General features: G+C 36.6%; 1 pseudogene; it reads right to left on the bottom strand.

The window, feature by feature from the left end:
• Positions 1–692: 692 nt before the first annotated feature.
• On the bottom strand, positions 693–1,599 carry LOC145106387 (fasciclin-like arabinogalactan protein 11 pseudogene; annotated as a pseudogene).
• Positions 1,600–5,987: the final 4,388 nt, after the last annotated feature.

The raw sequence follows: 5,987 nt of genomic DNA, 5'->3' as shown, positions 1-5,987 counted from the left end.
GACAATATATTGTTCTGTGATAACCAGGGATCATAATGAAGTCGAACAGCCCTAAAATCACGTATAGACAAATTTAAATCCAAAACTGAAATACAAAAAAGAAACACAAATACCCCATAGTCGAAAATCTATGATTTGACTTCAGTAAAGAAGACGAATATACCAATGAACCTTTACTTTGTTAAGAATTCCAAAAAAGAAGGAGTGGATCGAGATAAAGGATAAATTAGGGTTTATCAACAAATTAATAGATGGAGATGTGTAATTTTGAGTACGTTGAAATTATTCAAACTTCCAATAAGATAATAGAAATTAGATTTAACCCATTTGCAACAAAATGCACTTGAATAAACCCTAAAAATCTGTAGATGGAGATATATGTGAAGAGCGAGATTTAGGCAATTGAAGCTCACATTTGGTAACTTGGAGCAGATAATTAAGAATTTCAAATTTTTGATTGCACGTTTCACGGGATCTGATTTGGAGATTGCTTTTTAATTAAGGAGATATATATGAGCGGGAAAATACAATAGCCCGTAAACAGAAAAATGACACCTGGCAAAATAGAGCGTAAAAAATGACAAGTGGCGTTTAAGGGAGGTTTTTATTAAGTATGGAGATTTATATTTATATTTATTATTTACGGAGTATTATTTATTATTTATATGTATTAGGGTAGATTGTTGTGGAGATTTCTAGCAAATCGTTGATGCCATTCATTCTAAAAAGTTGACAATTTGATGCCAAGAAACATCGCATATCTCTCAAAACCCACGCCCCATCACAACCCTCTTAAAACAAAAAAATAAACAGTGGTAGGACCCAATCGTCACGAACACAACATCCCCATGAAAGCAATAGCCCCGGCAAGGCCAACAATGAAGCCATGCAAGTTACTGCCACTAGCCGTACCGGAGGCGTCAGCAGTGGCACTACCGTCGTCAGAGGAAGAAGTATCGTCAACGGCGTTGGATTTCTTCTTAGTCTTCTCAGACACCGGGGCCGGCGCTGGAGCTGGCGGACCAAACATGCTCATTGGTAATAACACCTTGTCCACTTGATACACCGCAAGAGAACCATCGGTGTAGATGGTGTTTGCCACCGTGGCATCAACGACACCAGTCGATATATTCACCTGGTTGCCGGAGGTAGTTATATTTAAGGGAAACTCGTAATAAGTACTGTCTCCGGCCTGTGTCCTCAACGGATTACTAATAGTTTGAAACTGTAAAGTGGAGAGGAAGGTCGGAATAACATGAAACTGTACCAACTCGACCTTTTCTTGATCGGAGAGAGAATTCAGGGATCCAGTTTTAAGGCCGGAGAAAGCATTGTCGGTGGGTGCAAAAACGGTGATACCCTGGTCGGAGTTGTTGAGTTGGGTGTTGATTTGGTCGCCGACTTGGGTCATGTGGAAGAGGCGGAGGAGGATTGTGTACTGGCTGGCTTTTTCCAAGATTTTTGTAATGTTGGCGGGGCCTGGTGGTGCTGGAGCTGACGCGGTGGTTTGAGAATAGGTGGTGGTGGTGGTGGAATGGACGATAAGTAGCAGTAAGAACAGGAATGATGACGACATTTTTAAAAGGAAAGCAAAGGGAAGATCGATGTGAGAACCAACGATGGGTGTGGAGGGCTTTTATGGAGAAGAAAACGTAAATCACACTATCCAAATTTAAATTTTATTCTCACCAAAAGGTATGATATATGTTGATTTCATCATTTTAATTATGATTTTAGTTATCCTATTGTGATGTATAGATAATATATATATGCCCACACTCTTGCGGTTGAACATCTAGGTTGTTAACTTGTGATAATGTTAATTTCATCATTTTAATTATAGTTTTGATGATGGGGCATCACTCTCACTTCATTGAAATTTGAAGTAATTAACCTTAGAATGAGTTTCAATCAATCCCCGGTATTAAGTTGTGTTTGAGTCATTGAGAATTAGTTTAGATTATTTGTTTTTTGTTGGGTCGATGAAGTGATTTCATGACAAGGGGTAACTTCATTAGTCAACGTAATATCCTTGCAATTTCAATGTTTTATATTCAAATTTTTAGCGGTTTGTGTTTTAAAAGGATCCATACTTTCTATATAGCATGCAACTTCACTAGAAGAATGGTATTCATTGTTTTGCTTGTGAAAGCAGGAAAATCACAAGGGATGGTGGTGGGTTTTCTGATAAAGGTGGGGTTGTGTTGTTACTTCTGCTTTCCAATTGCATATTTCTATTATGAGGGTACACACAAACTTAGAAACAAAGCCACTGATTTTTTATTTTTCACTATATATAAATATAAAATATAAAATAAATTAATATATTTTTAACTATAAAATAATAATAAGAAAACTAAAATATGCAAGAATAATTTATTCTAACCACCGATTTTCCGTTTAGTAAGCGGTTTGGAATAAGATAAGGTAAACTTTCTATCCTTTATTTTCCACTGATGTTTACACTTCACACAACTTGGTTTAGCGAATACATTTTTGTTTTTTTATCAAATTAAGAATCATAACTCCAGAAAGTTAATAGAAAGAAAGTTGAAACTATAAAAATTACGAAACAAGATTCTATTAAATTTTTGATGTACTTAGATTCCTCCTTTATCAATGTCATATCAAGAACACCTCTTCAATATTCTATTTGCATACATATTTTTAAATGTATGACAAAAAATATGGAGGAAAACTGAAACCTAACAAGTGCGGTTTTAAATTTTCAAAAACCATAATTTTTCAGTACGATGCGGTTTTATCCTAACTATATGCACCATAATAAAAGAAACTACATGCAATATATATATATATATATATATATATATATATATATATATATATATATATATATATATATATATATATATATATATATATATATATATATATGTATATGTGTGTGTATGTGTCACAACTCACAACCCCACACAAACTTAGGTATGTAACCCGAGCAAAATTCGACCCAACCCGCTAATTCAACCCGAATCCAACCCAAAATTAGCGGGTTAAGTTGAGATTTTCAACCCATTTAAGTTAAATAGGTCAACCCGTTTAACTCATTTAATTAAATAGGTTGGGTTGGATAAAAATTATTAATTCGTTTTCAACCCACCAACTCATTTAACTTTAATATATATTTAATTTGATAGTTATTTGAATATTATTATGTATTGATCTAAGTATTAATTTATAAATTATAATATTGTATTATTATTTATGTTAAAAAAATGCAATCCTAATTCTCATCATTTTTCTTAGCACCGATAATACTAGCCATTTTCCAAAATCACTTCGAAATTAAACATTTTTAATGTTATTTGAACAATTTATATGTATTTGTGAATTAGGATTGTACTTTTGTCATACTTTGAACCTTTATTTACACTTGAAACTAATTTAAGAGGTGAAATGGCCAAGTATCTCTATGATTTTCAGTTCGGGGTCAAGGTGTCGGGTGGCGCTGAGGCCGTATTACATAGCGCTAACAGGGTGTTGAGTGAGCGTCATAATGACGGGTCTCTCTTCATGCTTACCGTAGACTTCTCCAATGCCTTTAACCTTGTTGACAAATCTGCATTACTTCATGAGGTCATATTGAGGTGCCCTTCTATATCCTTGTGGGTAGAATTCCTATATGCTCAAGCAGCAAGGTTATATCTAGGAAACACGTATATTTGTTCTACTACTGGAGTTCAGCAAGGAGACCCCTTGGGACCACTTCTCTTTGCCCTTGTGTTGCACCCACTCTTGCATAATATTAGAGACAATTTCAAGCTTATTCTCCATGCATGGTACCTTGATAATGGCACGCTTATTGGAGATTCTAAGGAGGTGGCCAAAGCGTTAGACATCATTAAGGTTATTAGCCCAAAATTGGGCCTTCAGTTGAATATCAAGAAAACGGAGCTCTTTTGGCCCTCGTGTGATAGTAGGAAGTTGCGTAAGGAGCTATTCCCGGTTGGCATCGGGAGGCCGCCATTAGAGGTGAAACTTCTCGGGGGTGCTGTTAGTAGAGATGTTAGTTTCATTAGCAGCTTAGTCATAAAGAAAGCTGAAAACACAGTGAATTTAATATGCCTTATTCCACAATTGTCTGATCCGTAGAGTGGGCTCCTTTTACTTCGGTCTTGTATGGGTATTGTTAAACTTTTCTTTGGGTTGAGGACATGCCAACCCGTTCACATGGAGGAGGTGGCGTTGTTCTTCGATAATGGGTTGTGCGAGGCGATTGAGGACATTGTGGTTTGTGGTGGCCCTTTCTTTGGCGACTTGCTTCCCTACCCATTCGGTTTGGTGGTTTGGGTTTATACTCAGCAGTAGAGGCTACCTCATATGCTTTTGTTGCCTCAAGGGCCCAATCTTGGGTATTTCAAGAACACATCTTACGGGATAACTGATGGGTTTTATACAAACAATCCTATGTGTGCATGCAACCCTAGAGTTGGATCTATGTTTTCACTATTAGTTATACAACTTTATGAACACAAAAGAACCCTAGCATGCATCTACTATTTTCGAAATTGACATAGGAGAATAGAATACATACCTTTTGTTGTTATGTAGTAATAACAACTAGTTCCTTGAATTTCCTTAGCTCTTGAAAGCAAGTACCACAAGTGTAGTACCTCTAATGGCTCACAAACACACTAGGTGAAAGGATGAATATGGGAGAGAGGAGAGAAGGATATCTTGCCCTAAAATTCGTCCCTTTTAGGGTTTCCCAAGGCTTGGACGAATTCTAGTGCCTTAGGGTGCTATTTATACTTGAGGCTAGCTAGGGTTTCAAGGTGGAAACCCTAATCCCTTAGCTTAGGGCCTAAGCAAGTCCATGGACTCCTTTCCTTAAGCCCTTGGACGAAAACTCCTAGATCCTTCTAGGATTTTCGTTCAAGCCTTAATAAAAGTGATCCAATAGCCCAAAGTCTCAACTATCAAATAATTACAAAACAGCCCCTGTACTTTTAATTAATTCCTTTAATCCCGAAATTAATTCCTAATTAATTTCTGATTAAATACTAATTAATAATATGATTCCAAATTATTATATTAATCATATAATATAATAAATAAATCATATTTATGCCCTAATCAACCTCTCTCCTCAACTGTCATCCTGTCTAGTCACCAGTGTGAAGGCAACCCAAAAGGACCATGCTCACAATCGGGTCAAGTAAATACCAAAATAGTTATGGACTTAGACACTAATCCAACAGTCTCCCACTTGGATAAGTCTAATAACTATTCTGTGTATGACTTCAGAACCTGATCAGCAATCGTAGCTTCCAAAAGCGCTGTCAACTCTGATCTTATCAGATACGCGTGTCCTTTAGATAAGGGATCATATATTCCTCCATTTTACAAGATATCGTATAGACATGAGACATGGATTGAAATCATTCTCTCAGTCTATGTGTCGTTTCCCGATTTCCGATTTATGACGACTGACTAATTGAACAAATCAAATCAGTCCTGGCCCGGCCGAGCACTTTCCTTTGTCATCACTAAATCATCGAGGGGCCCACAGATATCGCTTTTATCCCACCTTGGGTAAAAGGAATGGATAAACTTCGACTCAAATGCTTGCTTGCACCTACTAATCGAATCACACACAACAATAAGTTTTATAACACCAAGTTACTGGTACGTTTACTTATTGTCAATGTGCAACCGACCAGCAAATAACAACTCACACGTCTCGGTTTCAAGAATATACAATGTTATCGTCTCACCAATCACTCGTGATAAAACCATGAAGTGATTCAAATGAGCGTGGGTTTAATCCAATACTCTAATCTTATCAAAGCACTCATGAACTCTGCAGCAAACTTGTGCTATGTCTAAACATTTTAGACAATCTACAGACAGATTCATGACAGTCTTCCTTCATACCTACTTCCAACGTATGACCGACTGTGGATGTTTGAATAACCTAGTTATTCTGGAAGTCAAAACATGCAAAGTGAAACGCAATAATAATATTA

This window comes from Lactuca virosa, chromosome 1 (genome assembly GCF_052849685.1).
Source record: "Lactuca virosa cultivar CGN04683 chromosome 1, Lactuca_virosa_CGN04683_v6, whole genome shotgun sequence".
NCBI lineage: Eukaryota > Viridiplantae > Streptophyta > Magnoliopsida > Asterales > Asteraceae > Lactuca > Lactuca virosa.
The sequence above is the reverse complement of the archived record's forward strand: the minus strand, read 5'-3'. Positions and strand labels throughout refer to the sequence as shown.